General features: G+C 38.6%; 1 long non-coding RNA gene across 3 annotated transcripts in view; it reads left to right on the top strand.

Moving 5' to 3' along the window:
• Positions 1-1,140: 1,140 nt before the first annotated feature.
• LOC147318024 (uncharacterized) overlaps positions 1,141-17,143 on the top strand; it is a 74,072-nt gene continuing 58,069 nt past the window's right edge. For 2 of the 3 annotated variants that reach the window (XR_015131920.1, XR_015131921.1), the window contains exons 1-2: positions 1,141-1,276; positions 2,287-2,424. This is a non-coding gene — a long non-coding RNA (uncharacterized LOC147318024). Of the gene's footprint in view, positions 1,277-2,286; positions 2,425-3,736; positions 3,774-17,143 lie in introns of all 3 variants that reach the window. The other variant, XR_015131919.1, reaches the window with a different exon arrangement.

Raw genomic sequence — 17,143 nt, 5'->3', positions numbered from 1 at the left:
AACTGACGCTATTATTAGTTTTTGTGTAAAGCTTTAAATGCATTAAATAAATAGACAAAGTCATGTTTTTGTCTCTTTGGAGTCTCAGAGCCATAATTTAAAGAGAGAGTTTGATGCACAGATTTATGAACAAGCTCTACGCTGTCTTTGGCTTAGAGCCATGTCAGTCAAATCATAACTGCCCCAAACTACATTTTTTAAAAGCGTTTTTAAAACTTCCTAGGTGATTTATGTTTTGTTTTGTTGTTTTGTTTTTAACTCACCTCCAATGTATTTTAAAATGTCTATTTTGTGTAGTTAATTAAATAAATTGCAATAAATAAATAATTTATTAATGACTTTTAGAAAAATGTGATGGAAAGGAAGATGGAAACTTTGGGGTGGAAGGGGCACCCTAAGGTAAGGGTTACGGCAGAGATACTTGTCACACTACAAACTTAATTTTTTCATAAATTTTTAACCGGTTATGTTAAGAAAATTTCCCAAAAAAACGTTTTACTGTATTGAATTAGCCATTAAGAGCTAAAAGAATATATTCAAAACATTATATATATAAGAATATATTCAAAACAATCAGTGTTGCCAATTTAGCGACTTTGTCGCTATATTTAGCGAGTTTTCAGACCCCTTAGCGACTTTTTTTCTAAAGAAAGTTGCTAAAAAAAGACGTGAAAGCGTGTATTGCTTTTACTCTCAACAAGCAGCGGGTGCTGTAACGCAGTCAGTTCTTCTTTTACTCTTTTACTCTTATGCTGTTTTGTGGATCACAAGGTTTAAAACTACTTATAAACACACACACACACACACACAAAGTAACTCCACCAAAGTGCCTATTTCGGGTCACTTGCCGGTCCAAGCCCGGGTAAAGGAGCAGGGTTGGAATTGTGACATTAAAAAAAACAATAATTGCTAAAAGAAATTTAATTTGTAGTTCTAAATAGACTCTAAATGCATTTAGGACGTTTTTTACTCACTTTATGTCTCTTCCACGATGTTATTTCTCTCTCCAACAACATAGGTTACAATTAGATTAGCATGATCAATTATGCAAATTAGGCGATGACGTCATTTAGCGACTTCTAGCGACTTTTAGGACAACCAATAGCGATTTTCCTTACTGAGGAGTTGGCAACACTGAAAACAATGAGTTTTTTGCATTCCAGTGAATTTGAAGTCAGCTTGCCCCACCCCTTAGCTAGCTTATAATTTTCTGGAAGCTCAAGTTTGACAACCTGGCTTAGTCTGAACTGTGTCCAGAGAGAAAAAATGTCGACAGGTAAGACGTACCAAAAATAGTTCAGTAAAGTTAGCATAGTGACTGCTGAGTGGAAAATACGTTACATTTATGTAGTTAGCTTGTTTAGTTAGCTTAGCTTAGCTAGCCTGAGCTTGCTTGTTGATAGCTTAGCTGAGATTCACACTAGCTAGTTAAATGTACAGGTGTTACTGCATGGCAGCCAGGAAGGCTCTGTCAACTGCAAGACTTGATACATAGGATACATGGTCATTCAAATATAAGTTGTGAAGTACAACTTAAAAATGACTCGTTTGACTCACTGAATCCTAAAAGAACATATTTGATGAAAGTTTTAAATATAACTCCTACTAATCATTGAGACAATACTTTTACCAGAGAAATTAGCTGAGAAAATAACATGTAAACAAAACAAGTTAACCTTTGAGCATTTTTCTATATTGTGTTACAAAACTGCAAATATGATAAAACGTACAATATAGAAGATATGGAAATTAAAAACATTAAAACAATGAGCATTTTCATGATGGTGCAAGCCTTTAAATTATCCCAGGTATGGCCTAAATAATACACGATCTGACGAATGAGCACTTTCATTTACATTTCATTTGACAACTTGTGCCACTGTTCTTGATGAGGATGCTCCTTCACAATATGTTCAGCATCCATCGTGGTGGAAACAGTGTAGAAATAGTGTGTGGAGTGATGATTGAGGGGAAATATCAAAAAAGCTCTCCCCTCGATGCAGCGCCAAGACATTAATGGCTCAAAGGTGAGAGGGCCGATGAACTAGCATGTCTCCACTCTCCTGGAGGCCTGCTGGCCTTCACCTGTTCCCTGTCCTCTACTCCTCCACCGAGTTTTCCCCCCTGCCCCGCAACAGACGTCTTATCAAACGTGACTGATTGCTGTAATCTGGACTCTAGGCAGCCATTAAGCAAATTACCTGAATCATTGCAAGGATTAGTCTCATTAACACATGATTAGCATCAAATTAAAATAATGAGTGTTTAACTTGTGATGTCTTCCAGTTGTTGGAACAGCTTGATCAGCCACACCAGGCTGACAGAGGGGGCAACCCTGCGTGTCAGGGGTCCTAAATTGGCAGGGGCCAACCGTGGTGAAGGGGATGGACCTTCACTGGATTACCAAGAGTCGGCTGGCTGAAGGTAAACCTTTAATCTCAAGGTATTTTGCTGAAACATGTCACCCCAGGGGTTGCATTATAATTTGTACAATGTCCAGTTTGCCAAACTCAACACCAATATACAAGTGTCAGATTTGACAAGAAAGCTGTCCAGAAAAAAAAAAGGAAATATGGCATTTATTTTATGGATTTTGTATTTATTTGCACAAAATCAAAAACATTAATGCCAAATAACATCAAAATACTTGGTTAAAGCTGTGTGAATGCCGAGCCCAGAAGCCAGACCCTGAACTTCAACAGGTAACAAAGGCAGTGATGAACAGTCAGGCTGCAGCCTCCATTTCTATCCGCTGATGCTTCTACAGTAGAATCACTGTAGTGATAGCTTCAAAGTGTCTTTGTGTTGATTTTCATTTTTGCTGTGTGCCATCAGCTTTGTGTTCATGCCTAAATACTAAGAGAAAGATCATGCACACCCTGATTGGGTAGGGATTTGTGTTGGTGTGTGGGCCTGTAGCCTGAGGTTTATATTGTTAAACTGTAATTATGAGACACTGGGTTTCAGGCCATTTTACAGACAAATGTAACATGGAGTATAATAAATTACTTTGGTAAACTGTTCTCTTTGGAGTAACTGATTACTTCCACTGCATTACTTTAAAAGAGGACATGAAACACTACACATATAAACGCTAATTTACACCATTGAGTCCTGCTCTCAAAAACTGACATAGATGTAACTCTGTCTGTGAAGCTGGACTTAAGAAATAAGTCCTTAAAGTTAAAGTTTAAAAAATGTTTAGCACCACCTTCAGTCAGTACGGAACGTGACTTCATATGGTTGGTTGGTTGGTTGCGGCTAATAGCTAACATAAACTAATGTAAGTCTAACTAGTGACAGAATCGATTATGAAAAAATGACACCAAGGGGATGTTAAAACCGAGTATATACTGTCTGCTTTCGCTGTCTGTCTCTTTAGCAGTAAGGTTGTTCAGACTGACAGAAACATATTTTTCCTCCTCTGGCCGAGTGTACCGAGCGACAGGATCAGTGCTATTTTATACAAGCAAATTCAGACAGTTTACAACATAACAGCTCACTACATGCACATCACACCACAAATGTAACTACGTTTCTTACTGAAGCACAAGCACAAATCACATCAGCACGTCTGCAGTGCTCCGAGGAAGAGATGCCCACTTTTTGGAGACCTTGTTTTTTTCCCCCTCACATCATTTCACTGATTAAATTACTTTATTATATTAGTGATCAAAAGCGAAGCCCACATGTATGTGAAGGAGACTGTAATGTGGAGATTTTTATTTCCCTGCAGACATACTGATGGATCTTAGGATTTCCAATCATCTTGGGTAAGAAACAGTTTTGTTTTTTGTGTTTGTGACCCCTGTTTGGTGAACCCTCAAAGCAGAGCCAATGAGACCCCAGTGAGGATGAGACCCAAAGTGATAGCTTACCAATAATATTATATAATGAAATCGAATTTGCTAAATTCTTATCAATTCCCATCCATCCCTAATGAAAAGCAAAATAAAATTGTGCTTATTCATTAGTTATTTTCTTCCACAATTTAATTCATTATTATGACTTTATTGTTATTATTGTATTGTTGAGATATCCTACTGTGAGATGTGATATAATGTCACTTATTAATTCTATTAGGTCAATTTATAATTTAAAAATTTAAACAATTGTGAGTTAATAGTTGTATTTATTATGTATACATGGATTAAAAACAACAACAACAACAACAACAAACCCAAGGCTGTATGACATCTATTTTAAAACTTGCTGGTAACAAGATTTAGAAAAACCTTCGACTGTTCGTTCAAATCCCGGAGTACGCAGACATTTAGCAACATCTGTCAAACCATAATTAATCAACATTCACAGATGTTGCTTTCTTTCAACCTGTTGACATTTCCCCAAAAAGCTCTTGGAACAGAGAACATCAGATTACTTTAATAAATACCAAAATGTTCCACATTATCATCCATACAATCCACCATCAGGCCCTTTTCACCTCTATGAAGTGAAGATGAGCAAATGTCCCGAATCAGCAGAGGAGTGCAGTGCACCTTCTGCTCTTATCTCAACAGAAGATTTATTTTAATACCAGAAATGCATATTTAGTAACCGCTAAGTGTAGTTAAAAACTCTAATGCTAACCTGCTGCTTGGAGATTATGGACACAGAATGATATTATGTTTTATCAGAGGAGCGGGGGAGTGTGGATGTCAAGTGCTCACCCAGATGCACGATTTAATACCATACACACTGAGTACAATTCCCTTTTTTTTTTTGTACTAATGAAAACAATAGCAGCACTAAACACTTCAGCCCACATTTAATTTAATCTTTGAGGGATTATCTTCTTCGGCTAATGTCAGAGTGTAAGAAGCCCTGTGAATATTAAATACATTTCCTCTGCAGATGCTCCGGCAACATTGTCAGGATAATGTCAACAGATTTTTTTCTGAGTTTCTTCATATGGGTGGAATTACTTCATGAAACATTTATGGGGAGGCGTTTGCCTTTCCTGAGTTTTCCATTAAACTTGAATGTCATGACACGAAGGGGCGGGGTTTGAGGATAAAATTTGTGTTAATGGCCTTGTGTTCCTTTGGCTTTGGCTAAATTAAAGGGCTTAGCAAATCCATCTTAACCGTGACTATACTGCCACGGGGTGAAGGGAGGAGAAACCCGCTGCAGCATTGTGCAGGATATTATATCTTAGAATAATCAGCTGAAGCTCTGATTCAGTGTGTGGTATGAATTGAATAAATTCATGCATTAGTTAAGTTTGAAAAACTAACACACACAGTTTGATCAAAGTTGTTTTTTGATTGTTCTGTTTGAAAGGGAACCTCTTACACTTTTATGCATGTTTATATATGCACGCACACGTGCACGCAGTATATTAATTAAGTCATACTACCAATACGTTTGGCAGGAGCCAGTACACAGCAACACACTACCAGGCATGAGAACAACAAAGTGTGTGAGGTGAAATATGATGATATGATCCTGTAAGAACAGAAGCAACATGCAGAGATAAAAACAAGTTCAAACTGTGTTGTGTGGTAGTCAGAAATAAGTGAAAATTAGTTCCAGTGCAAAACTAGCAAGTTGACTGCAGCTGTGCAGTCATTGGAGAGCAGTTTGGGGTTGGACGTGATCCTTAAAGAATATTTGAATGGTTCCCTCTGAAAATTGAATGGTATTTTTGCTTGAAATGCTTTGCTGGAAGTGGATAACCGTCCCCATTAACAGTTCAGCTTGTCAGCTTCCTTTTTCCTGATAGTTTAAGCAGAATGCAGCTTGTTGTAAATGGTTCTTATATAACACTTTTCTACTCTGCCTGAGCACTCATGGTCCTTTATACAACATGCCTCATTCAACCATTCACACAAGCACTTTTTTCTATGCTTTTTCCTACTGAAGTGCTAATCTAATATTCACACACATTCACCCCACAGCCACTCCTTGTAGTTCCATGTTTTTAAAGGGAGGGAAGATAGTAAAAAAGTGACTGTATGAATGAATTTGGATAGTAGAGACAGAAAACAAAGAGAAAAGAAGAACAGAGGAGAAAAGATGTAAATGGGTGCTTATAATTTGAGGTTTTTAAAATGATGACAGGAAACATACACGAGCGGACTCACAAACAGCCGAAGTACAGAGATTTTTAGGCAAGACACTCTGTGTTTAAACATTTATATTAGTGCTTCAATCTAAATGTAGCTGAAACAAAGCAAATAGAGAATTGAGTGTAACAAATCAATACCAATCCATGCCCTATCTGAGGTCAGTCAGAAGTACAATTTTCAAGATTTCTTCCCCTGAAAATGCTGTAAAGACATCATGAACTAGTTGTCTAGTTCTGTGGTGGAAAACAGCTTTCTATCAACCACATTTATGTACTGTTTGCCATATTTAATTGACAAACGGTAGATAGTTTAAATTTTTATCAGAGGAAAAACACAGAAAGCAGATTTTTTTTTTTTTCCATGTTGGGCATGTTTGCTGTATACTTTATATTTCACTCACTTATTTAACACCGATTGTGTTAAATATTATTTTCTTTTAAATGGAGATTGGTTGATGGTTTGACTTGATGGCCGTGAACAGAGTACCACCTTGAATTTCACTTGTCTAAACATTGTCGTTTCCAAGTATTCATTAAACATTGCAATGTCAAAACGTTGTAAACTACTGTGGTTTTAAGTACTTTCTGAGCAGGTCTAGGTTAACTATTGACACGGTGCTTGAACAGACCCTCGGGTATGTAAAAAATCAGAAACATCATCAGCTGTGTTGCCATTTTTCCTCCCAGCAAAGGAAGTTTACAGTAGCCTGTCTCTGTTTGTAACCAGTGTGGATTATACAGTTGTATCATCCGTAAGTGACGGTGCCGATCCTTACTAAAATTCAGCAACTCTAAAATGGCTTTGGTTCTTTCTGAAATCACTTATAAAGTAGACAAATTTAATACCCAGAGCCAAAACTCACTAGCATTTGCATAGCGGCTGACAGTAATTTCCCCACATTGTTATTGCTTTATGTCTGTCTGAGCCCATCTGTGATCTCTGTAGCGGCGAACGGTATTTCTCACTGAGTGCACTGTTGGGCTGGCGTACTGCTTTTTTCTGCAAGTGAATGAAAAGTCATCCTAAGGACATAGCGACACAGCCTAATTGCAGTTGATTAATAAAATACTAGTGCAGGCACCAGTTGGCAACTTCATTATTATGTTTCTCAAACAGATTAATTGCGCTGAACAATATGAGCCTGCCACCAGTGATAGCAAGACTTTGGATACAAAGGCAGTCATCAAGACTGAGCCTGGCTTACATTAGTCATTTTAAATAGCTCACTCAATGATTACTCTCATGTGCAATCTCTGAGGTACAGGGATGTGGCGTTAGGAGCAAGCAGATGCCCAAATGTCTAACAAGTACAACTGATCGTTGTTTTTCAGAGCAAAAGACATTTAAATCACTGTCAGTGTGGCCATCATGAAAACAACTTTGCAATAAAATCTTTATATTTATCAGAACATAAGACCCAAATATTCCACATACTCATAGTGCCCGTAGTTTTTGCTTAGACTCAGTTAATGAACTTAAGCTGAAGGGAAAAGAGGATCCTTCCCTCACGACAGCAAATAGCCAAGGGCAATAGCCGATAACTAATGTGTGGAATATTGCAATTAGCATGGCAAAGTACTTACAGGGATCAAATTAAAAAATTCATTAACGCTCGCACTTAATTAAGAAACACTTTTCGGTTTACATGATAAATTATGACACCTATTAAATCTTCCACTACAAGCTGTAATGGCCTTCTTTGCTCCTGGGTATAGGCAGTGTTTCTTTTCAGGTTCAAAGAACTCTCCAAGGAACTTTTATTAGGAATAATGTTTCCCTGCAAGGGATACAGGAGCAGCCATTTTAGAGAAGACGTGCTAGCATTTCCCCCCCTCTGTTGCTGCTGTTGCACCTCGGCATCTTCGCTGAGCGTGTTACTCTTAATTGAAACAAGATCGGAAAGAGGCTTGAAATGGGTGTTTAGTTTTAGGAGGATTGAAGTAATAGGTTAAGGTTGAAACTGATAATGTTTGTGAGAAAGATGAAGATACTGTAGAGGTCTTAAAGCACTTTATACTGCGTGGTGTTGGACTGTAGCAACATGTGTGTCATTATTGTTAAAGAAGGAATCAAATGCTAAACTGCACCAAAAACAGATCTCAGCATGTTAGCCTACCCAGGTTAAGTCTATGTATGGGAAACACTACCCTGCTATGTGTATTGACCTTCACGCTCCTCAGTGGTCATTAGACTTTTATTTTCTCAGTAAAAATCAATTTCATTGGTTTTAAAGCTATATTTTAGATTTTAGAAACATAAAATAGAAATGATCTTCATTGCATACAGCTGGGAGAGTTTAAAAGGTTCCTAAACGTAACCAGAAATGCTAATGAGATGTTGCGTTGAGCGGCCCGTGAAGGCTACAAACAGAGGGGCCTTGTTTACTTCAACATTATAAGACATTAAAACATGTACGTTTCTACTGTCACCTGGTTATAGTTGTTCAAAGTCATGCACCTGTAATATATCAATATGATTATAGAAATCAGCCACTGTTGTAGAGAACAGATTACTTTTTTATTAAGTGAGTCACTAAAATCAACATGCAACAGCTTTAACTGAAAACTATGAACTGAACTTCTGCTGTTTTGGATAGTGGCTATAGCATGTTATTTATTTAATGATATTTCACTTTTTTACATTATCAATAAATTACCTATAATTCAAAAATGTTTACATGAACCTTGAGGAGTGGATTATCTGTTTACAGCCTACATGGTACCTGTGATCTTCTAAGATAATAATCAGTGGTTTGGCTGCAGGCTACAGTGTTTTTAAATTTAATTTTTTTTGATTAAAATTACTTCTCCTTTTTTCCAGAGTCATGCAGAAAAAGCTGTGAGAAAACAGCAGTAAATAAGCAGGAAATGTGCACTGAAGTTCAGTCAGTGCTGTGTTCTGAGGCGTCTGTTAGATCCCTGAGCAGGGAAGCCCTGCAGCCTTAATCATCTCATTTATATACCAAAGATGATTCCACACACCGGTAAACATTAAACTGATCATCTCAATCAAGCAAGTAAATAAATTTGATTTGTAGAACAGCCCTCACTGATGAACCTGTTGGTACACAATGGAGTAAGAGGAGATTATATCAATGCAGGCACCTGAGGTGGCCTAAATATGCCACGGATTTCTCATAGCAGTCAAAGAGCCCTTGACAAGAGCCCTCTTGAACTTTGATTGGCTCAAGTGGCCATCATAGACAACCTCTTTATTGCGGTAATTTTGGCTTTCTAATATATTCAAAAAGGCAGCTGAGCCTAGGCGCATACTGTAAATTTTTCAATGGCACAAATTTGCTCACAACACAAATAATTGCCTAAAATCTCCCCCTATGTGCACTACTCTGAATCAAAGTATTGGACAGACAGTTATCTGGTCAGATACTGTACCACATGTTGTAATTTCTCCGTTACATATTTTTCAGCCTCCTTCTTCATCAGCCCTTTGAGTAAATAATTGGCAGAGCGTGTGACAAAATGGCCGGTAGTCATGAGCGTGCAAATCTGCGGTTAATTTGAAGCATCGAAGCAGGGCCTGGCTCACTTCTGTTAGATTATTTAAAACAAGTGTCCAGAGCCATGTGCCATGACAAAATTATTAACTGTGTATTTCATAATGTTACTGACAATATGTTAACGTGTTTTTTCGCCTCCCCCTGCCGTGAACAGATGGGTCCTTTTACTTTATTTTCCACATCAAGTATGATTATTTCTTTGTGCCAAAAGCCACCTGCCGTTCCTTGGTCTCTGTTCTAATTATTTATGTTGGTAATACACAGCAGGACTTGTTATCAGTTGGATGGTATCTTAATAAAGGAAGGCACATCAACATATTGACATCATCTTCAAGGGGAAAATTTATCACTGCACAAAAACAGGGAGAGGGGGGTACCGGAGCGGATCAGGCCATGTGCCAACACTTCCAGATCTGACCTCCTTTTGTTCCCAGACTCCTCAGTTTGCTCCCCAGCACACATCTTTGGAACCATGTGATGATAATTAGGTGAAAGCCCATTAAAAAGTCAAATAAGAGAGAATACATTATCATTGAGACACCAAGACCTGATCATTTTCAGTTGTGTGTGTGTGACAGAAAAGGACGCAGTGATCCAACAGCTGATTGGAAAAGATGAAAATGTCTTTATTTGTTTATGGCACGTAAAGGGTGTGATCACAGCTGGTATTGTTTCTTATGTCCAATTTACAATTATAATGTCTTTTTGGTCGCTTGTAATTCTCGATCTGCTTTCAAAAGAACTAGTTCTTGTAAATATACAGTGGGGCAAAAAAGTATTTAGTCAGCCACCGATTGTGCAAGTTCCCCCACCTAAAATGATGACAGAGGTCAGTAATTTGCACCAGAGGTACACTTCAACTGTGAGAGACAGAATGTGAAAAAAAAATCCATGAATCCACATGGTAGGATTTGTAAAGAATTTATTCGTAAATCAGGGTGGAAAATAAGTATTTGGTCAATAACAAAAATACAACTCAATACTTTGTAACATAACCTTTGTTGGCAATAACAGAGGTCAAACGTCTACTATAGGTCTTTACCAGGTTTGCACACACAGTAGCTGGTATTTTGGCCCATTCCTCCATGCAGATCTTCTCGAGAGCAGTGATGTTTTGGGGCTGTCGCCGAGCAACACGGACTTTCAACTCCCGCCACAGATTTTCTATGGGGTTGAGGTCTGGAGACTGGCTAGGCCACTCCAGGACTTTCAAATGCTTCTTACGGAGCCACTCCTTTGTTGCCCGGGCGGTGTGTTTTGGATCATTGTCATGTTGGAAGACCCAGCCTCGTTTCATCTTCAAAGTTCTCACTGATGGAAGGAGGTTTTGGCTCAAAATCTCACGATACATGGCCCCATTCATTCTGTCCTTAACACGGATCAGTCGTCCTGTCCCCTTGGCAGAAAAACAGCCCCATAGCATGATGTTTCCACCCCCATGCTTCACAGTAGGTATGGTGTTCTTGGGATGCAACTCAGTATTCTTCTTCCTCCAAACACGACGAGTTGAGTTTATACCAAAAAGTTCTACTTTGGTTTCATCTGACCACATGACATTCTCCCAATCCTCTGCTGTATCATCCATGTGCTCTCTGGCAAACTTCAGACGGGCCTGGACATGCACTGGCTTCAGCAGCGGAACACGTCTGGCACTGCGGGATTTGATTCCCTGCCGTTGTAGTGTGTTACTGATGGTGACCTTTGTTACTTTGGTCCCTGCTCTCTGCAGGTCATTCACCAGGTCCCCCCGTGTGGTTCTGGGATCTTTGCTCACCGTTCTCATGATCATTTTGACCCCACAGGATGCGATCTTGCGTGGAGCCCCAGATCGAGGGAGATTATCAGTGGTCTTGTATATTTTCCATTTTCTGATGATTGCTCCCACAGTTGATTTTTTCACACCAAGCTGCTTGCCTATTGTAGATTCACTCTTCCCAGTCTGGTGCAGGTCTACAATACTTTTCCTGGTGTCCTTCGAAAGCTCTTTGGTCTTGGCCATGGCGGAGTTTGGAGTCTGACTGTTTGAGGCTGTGGACAGGTGTCTTTTATACAGATGATGAGTTCGAACAGGTGCCATTCATACAGGTAACGAGTGGGGGACAGAAAAGCTTCTTACAGAAGACGTTACAGGTCTGTGAGAGCCAGAGATTTTCCTTGTTTGAGGTGACCAAATACTTATTTTCCACCCTAATTTACAAATAAATTCTTTACAAATCCTACCATGTGAATTCATGGATTTTTTTTTCACATTCTGTCTCTCACAGTTGAAGTGTACCTCTGGTGCAAATTACTGACCTCTGCCATCATTTTAAGTGGGGGAATTTGCACAATCGGTGGCTGACTAAATACTTTTTTGCCCCACTGTAAATCCTTGGAATATGTAAGTGGCTTTTCTGGAGAGGGTTCTAGCAGGTTGTGACTTTTACAAACAAGAGAAATCCAAGAAATCCAAGAAATCAAGGTTTGCTGTTGTTATTGTGGTGAAATGCAAAAATGCAGCGTATCTTAGGTGCATCTAGTAAATATCTCAGAGTCTCAAAGTCACAGTCAGAGGTCATATTTTCTTAAAATCTTGGAAGTAACCAATGAATTTCAAATTGATACCATAGGTGCCGCTACTGAAAATCTGAGACTCATTTGAATTGTGGTGACCTCGACCTCAAGGTCAGAGGTCAAGTTTTCTGAAAATCTTGTTAAACCCCCCCCCCCCCCCCCCCCCAAAAAAAAAACCCAAAAAAAAACAAACAGGTTCAACACCTTCGTTACCTGTTTGATAGGATGCAGGTCTAAGCTTCTTCCACATTGACTTCACCTTTTAGACTCTGAGACTATTTCCATCTTTTGCATACAAGCCTCAGGTTAAATAGATTCTGGCTTTACAGTTTTTCTTTTCCTCCTTGGTTTTCAGCCTAGAATTCAAACACTTTCGGTGATAGTGTTTGTTGATATATTTGATTTGCATGAAGTTCATTCTTGTGTATTTGGATATGAGGACATGGTTTCCTATTTTCCCCAAGAGGACTGCATCTTTGAAAAGCCACTACTTGGGCATTAAACATTGAAAATGATTAAATGGAATCAATAAAGACTTAAACTTATACTGATGAACGATCAACTATCCAAAACATAATCACATGGTACATATTTAAAATCAAAAGCCTGATGAAAACAAAGAACTTTTATGGTGCTTCTGACTTGGACAAGTAACGTAAAGGAATAAAGGAAGCTGAGAAAAATCCCTGTTCCAGCAATGCTTGTTCGCAGATGGGGGAAATGTTACATCAGCAGTTCCCCGCAGAGCCAGAGAAAGGAGATTGAGTCAAAATATTGCAAATGAAAGTAGCAATTAAGTTAAGTATTCACGGCATTTCAAAGCGTCCTGCGGTGGGGATGGGTCACTCTTAATCAGGGCTCCACTGTTCTAAAATATAGAACACTTGCAATTAAACATAGTCGATACTTTAATCCCTGAGAGCTAAAAATGAATACAACGTAATTACAATTCCACATGTACAGCTCTGCTCATTACTAATGTGACTGGAAAAGGATTCAGAAATATGTCATTGATGATGGCTGATGCATTATAATTACAGATTTCTCTATCCTTTTTGAGCTTTTCTATCCATCCCAGGCCAAACACAAAGGCTGACGTATTAGTCCACGAGGAAGCTGGATTTAAAAGGGTTACAAAATCTTTATCTACCCATTTAAGAGCATATATGGTGCAGAGAGGAAAAGCCATTGTGGAGCTCAGACAATGCACTGACCATAAATCCATAATAGCCTTTAGGATTAAAGAATATGCTCTCAGAGTTTAATTACATATTGCTTCTGAGAGGTTTACCCCACTGGGATGAAGAAGCCCACTGGCTGTCCTCATGACTGCAGATGAGGGAGAAGGCCGGAAAATTAACAGAAGGATTTATTTAATCTCAACTAGTGAAAGTTTTTGTATGATAATACATCTACATTTAGTTCCATGTGGCTGTATAAAGAAAAAGAGGCCATCTTATAAAGGACATAAGCTGTGCACACACAGATGTGCAACACTTTTCCTCAGAAGGCTGCACTGACTTGGATACAGTGAAGCCCTTAGATACAGTTGAAGCGCTGATCAGCTGAGTATAAACCAGGTTCAGGTTTGAACAAAGGTGCAGACTTGAATATAATTAAGAACGTGATGCATTGAGTATTTCCTCTTCAGTCACCTTTCTCACTCACTCTGTGTTAATAGACCTCCCTGCACTGAATCATACTTGTTATTAATCTCTGGCCGTCTTCCACAGCATGTCTTTATCCTGTCTTCCTTCTCTCACCCCAGCCGGTCGTGGCAGATGGCCCCGCCCCGCCCCTCCCTGAGCCTGGAGTTTCTTCCTGTTAAAAGGAAGTTTTTCCTTCCCACTGTCGCCAAAGTGCTTGCTCATAGGGGGTCATATGATTGTTGAGTTTTTCCTCTGTATGTATCATTGTAGGGTCTACCTTACAATATAAAGCGCCTTGAGGCGACTTGTTGTGATTTGGCATTGTATAAATAAAACTGAATTGAATGTGAATGGAGGAAAGTTTTGCTAAATCCATGCTTGCATATACAGTGTTTCCCTCACACAGACTTGGACAGGCTGGCTGTCTTGGTGTACCTTTTTTATCAGTTGCAGTTATTTGCTAAAGAACTTCATACCACAGTTAAATGGGTAGTTTTTGTTGTGCTTTGACAATATGCTGTAAGCTGGAGATCTACTCTAACCACATCCTGCAGGTAGGTGGAGAACTGGGTGCTGCTACTCCAGACTCAGTGTAGCAATTCACATTTTAATGGAATTCAGGTAGTCATATATTAACTGAGATGGCAGCAGAAGAAACACAGCTCAAGTTCAGCTGTAGTGCTTTTTCAACCTTGGTATACCATGTAGAGTATCTATGTATGTAGTCATATCTATGTAGCAACAACAGGCTCTCGGTTGCAGGTTAAATTACAGTAAAACAGAGTTTTGAGACTAATTGAAACCATACAGGGTGGTGCTGTTAACACTTAGCAAGCTACTTTTTTGCTGTCTTTGTTAACAGATTCAGCTGTGGGAACATGATGATAAGCTAATGTGTAATAGGAACGCTGCAGTGATAGTTACTTAAAATGACCTTTTTAGTTTACATAGATATTCAGTTAAAAGTCATAAAGGATTTCTTAATAATTCCATTAACTATTAATTCACTTTTGCAGCTCCAAGGGTCATTTCTATTTAACAAAGAAAAAATAAACTCTTGAGATTAAAGAGAAACAGCCAACTTGGTTCCAAACTTATAAACTATAAGAATTTACTGTGCTTACCTTTAAAAATAAATAAATAAAAAAGCAACTGCTTAGTGACCCAAAACTTCTGAACAGGTGTGTACTGGTATTTGAACTTGTTTTGTTCTTTCTTCCTGGTCCTCACAGGTTAATATTCCCCGTTGACTGTGGAGCCTTTAAGAGGCGACAGGTTGTGTGTAGGAAACTGTCAAAGGGCGCCATATGTTTCTTCTGCTCTAAAGGACAGTGACTCACTGAATGTAGGTTAGCACCTGCTTCATAAATGTAATACTGGAGTGAACTTTGTCGCGCTGCAAAAGAAACACCTAAATCTGTAGATGATTTTTTTTTTTAACATGGATCATTTATTAACAAGCTTTTTTTATGTCTTCCAGTTAAATGATACCTGCAATGTCATGGGGAGGAATTCATTAGAGCCGTTTATAACAGGTCTTAAATGTTCTCGTTTGTTTTTTAAAGTCTTGTAGTGAACACACTGAAAGGACAGTTAACCCTTGTGTTAAGAGTTTGTTTGAATTCCACTAAACAGCATTGAGAGTTGGCATAAAAAGTTTAAAACAAAAGAAGAGCTCACCTAGCTGAGACAGACGAGCACAGTGCTGCAGGACAGTGGCACAATAATTCAGTAAGTTATGGAAATGACTTCTATTGAGTACACTTCTTTGAAGACTATGGGGGAGATTATTAGGTTGGTTTTAATTAGTATGCAAATGTATTTCTTTATGATCACTTTCATCCTTTCTTCATTATATTTCATCTCTCTATTTATCCTTCACGAAAGAGAAAGATTCAATTCACTTTGTCTTGTGTTGGAGCGCTAATTTATTGCTTGTAATTAATTTCAAATGCATTAACCATTAATCAGACACATCTGTACAATTATGTGCTAAGAATCTCTCTTTTAGCTTACCTTCCAATTCTGCAGCCTTACCATTTACCATCAAAGAGATCTAATTTGATTGCCCGAAAGAGGTCAAACTGTCACGGGTCTGGGTCCGTTGGACCCAGTATGTGGAGTTTCATGTTTTTGTTATTCCATGTTTGAGGTTATTATGTTTTGGTTTTAGTTTGCATCAGGGATTGTTTTCTTGTTCTCTTGTTGTGTTTATGATGATGATTATGATGTTTATTATTTGAGGTTCATGTTTAAGGATTTGTTCTCTGTTGTATCTCACGTTTAGTTTAGTTCAGGTTCCATGTGTCATTCTGTCTGTCTCTCAGTGTCAGGTCTGCGTCTTGGTGTGGTGTTCTCATTTCCTGTTTTATTGTGAAGGTCTGGGTCTCATGTGAGTGTTCAGTTTTACCTCTGTCTCGTCTTGTTGATCATTCCCAGCTGTGTCCACCACCTGTGTGTAATTCCCCTGTGTTTCTCTGGGTGTATTTAAGTCATGTCCTCCGTTATTGTAGTTGCTGGTCCGTCTGTGTATTCCACCCTGCGTCATCTGTGTATCTACCATGTCACATTCGTGTGCTCTCCCTGCTGTCCATCGTCATTCTCCTCTGCTTGTTCTCATTCAGGTTTGTGCTTTGTAGTTTAGTTGTTTCCCAGTATAGTTTAGTTCCAGCTCCATTTGCCGTTTGTATTTACTTTCATGTTCAATAAACCACCTTTACACCTTCACGACTGCCTGCACTTGGATCCTCCTTCATTTCCTCCACACGGCTCACCTCACTCGCCGTGACACAAACAAGTATTTGAAGTGAGATTTTACTGTCTCAACCATTTTCACTTTTTTTTAGTACAGAATGGTTTTAATAAATCATTTTCTCTCACTCATCTTAAAATCTGTGAATTAAAATGCAGAAAGAGAAGATTAAACAAATTCACTCAAACTAATTTACCTCAGTCACATACCGGTAACTGCAAATGTAATTTAACAGCCTGTGAATTATTTTTGCAGATTTTCTTTTATCGTGTTTTATTTTCTCCTCTTGTGAAATGATCACAGCTTTTCAGCCTAAAGGATTTCACTAGTAATTTATCATTTAAACTGTGTTTGTAATGAAAACTAAATCTTACAGCTGCTTTTGTGGTTTAACATTAACAGAAATACAGATGGATAAATTTGCTCCAGAGCCACTGAATTCAGCCATCTGAGTTTAGATGTGCTAAAAGTAAAACTGCTTTTCAAAAGTGAAATTAGATTTGAGTAAGAATGCACTGAGACTATCGGGACTAAGAATTGTCCTGATAGTCGGTGATCTTCTTACACCAATCTTTTCTATATGCACATGTGATGATTCTGA

Source organism: Aulonocara sp. 'chitande type north' Nkhata Bay, linkage group LG12 (genome assembly GCF_057382095.1).
Source record: "Aulonocara sp. 'chitande type north' Nkhata Bay isolate Kocher_YH1m ecotype deep benthic linkage group LG12, A_spYH_male_GT1.1, whole genome shotgun sequence".
NCBI lineage: Eukaryota > Metazoa > Chordata > Actinopteri > Cichliformes > Cichlidae > Aulonocara > Aulonocara sp. 'chitande type north' Nkhata Bay.
This window is presented reverse-complemented; position numbering and strand designations above follow the sequence as displayed.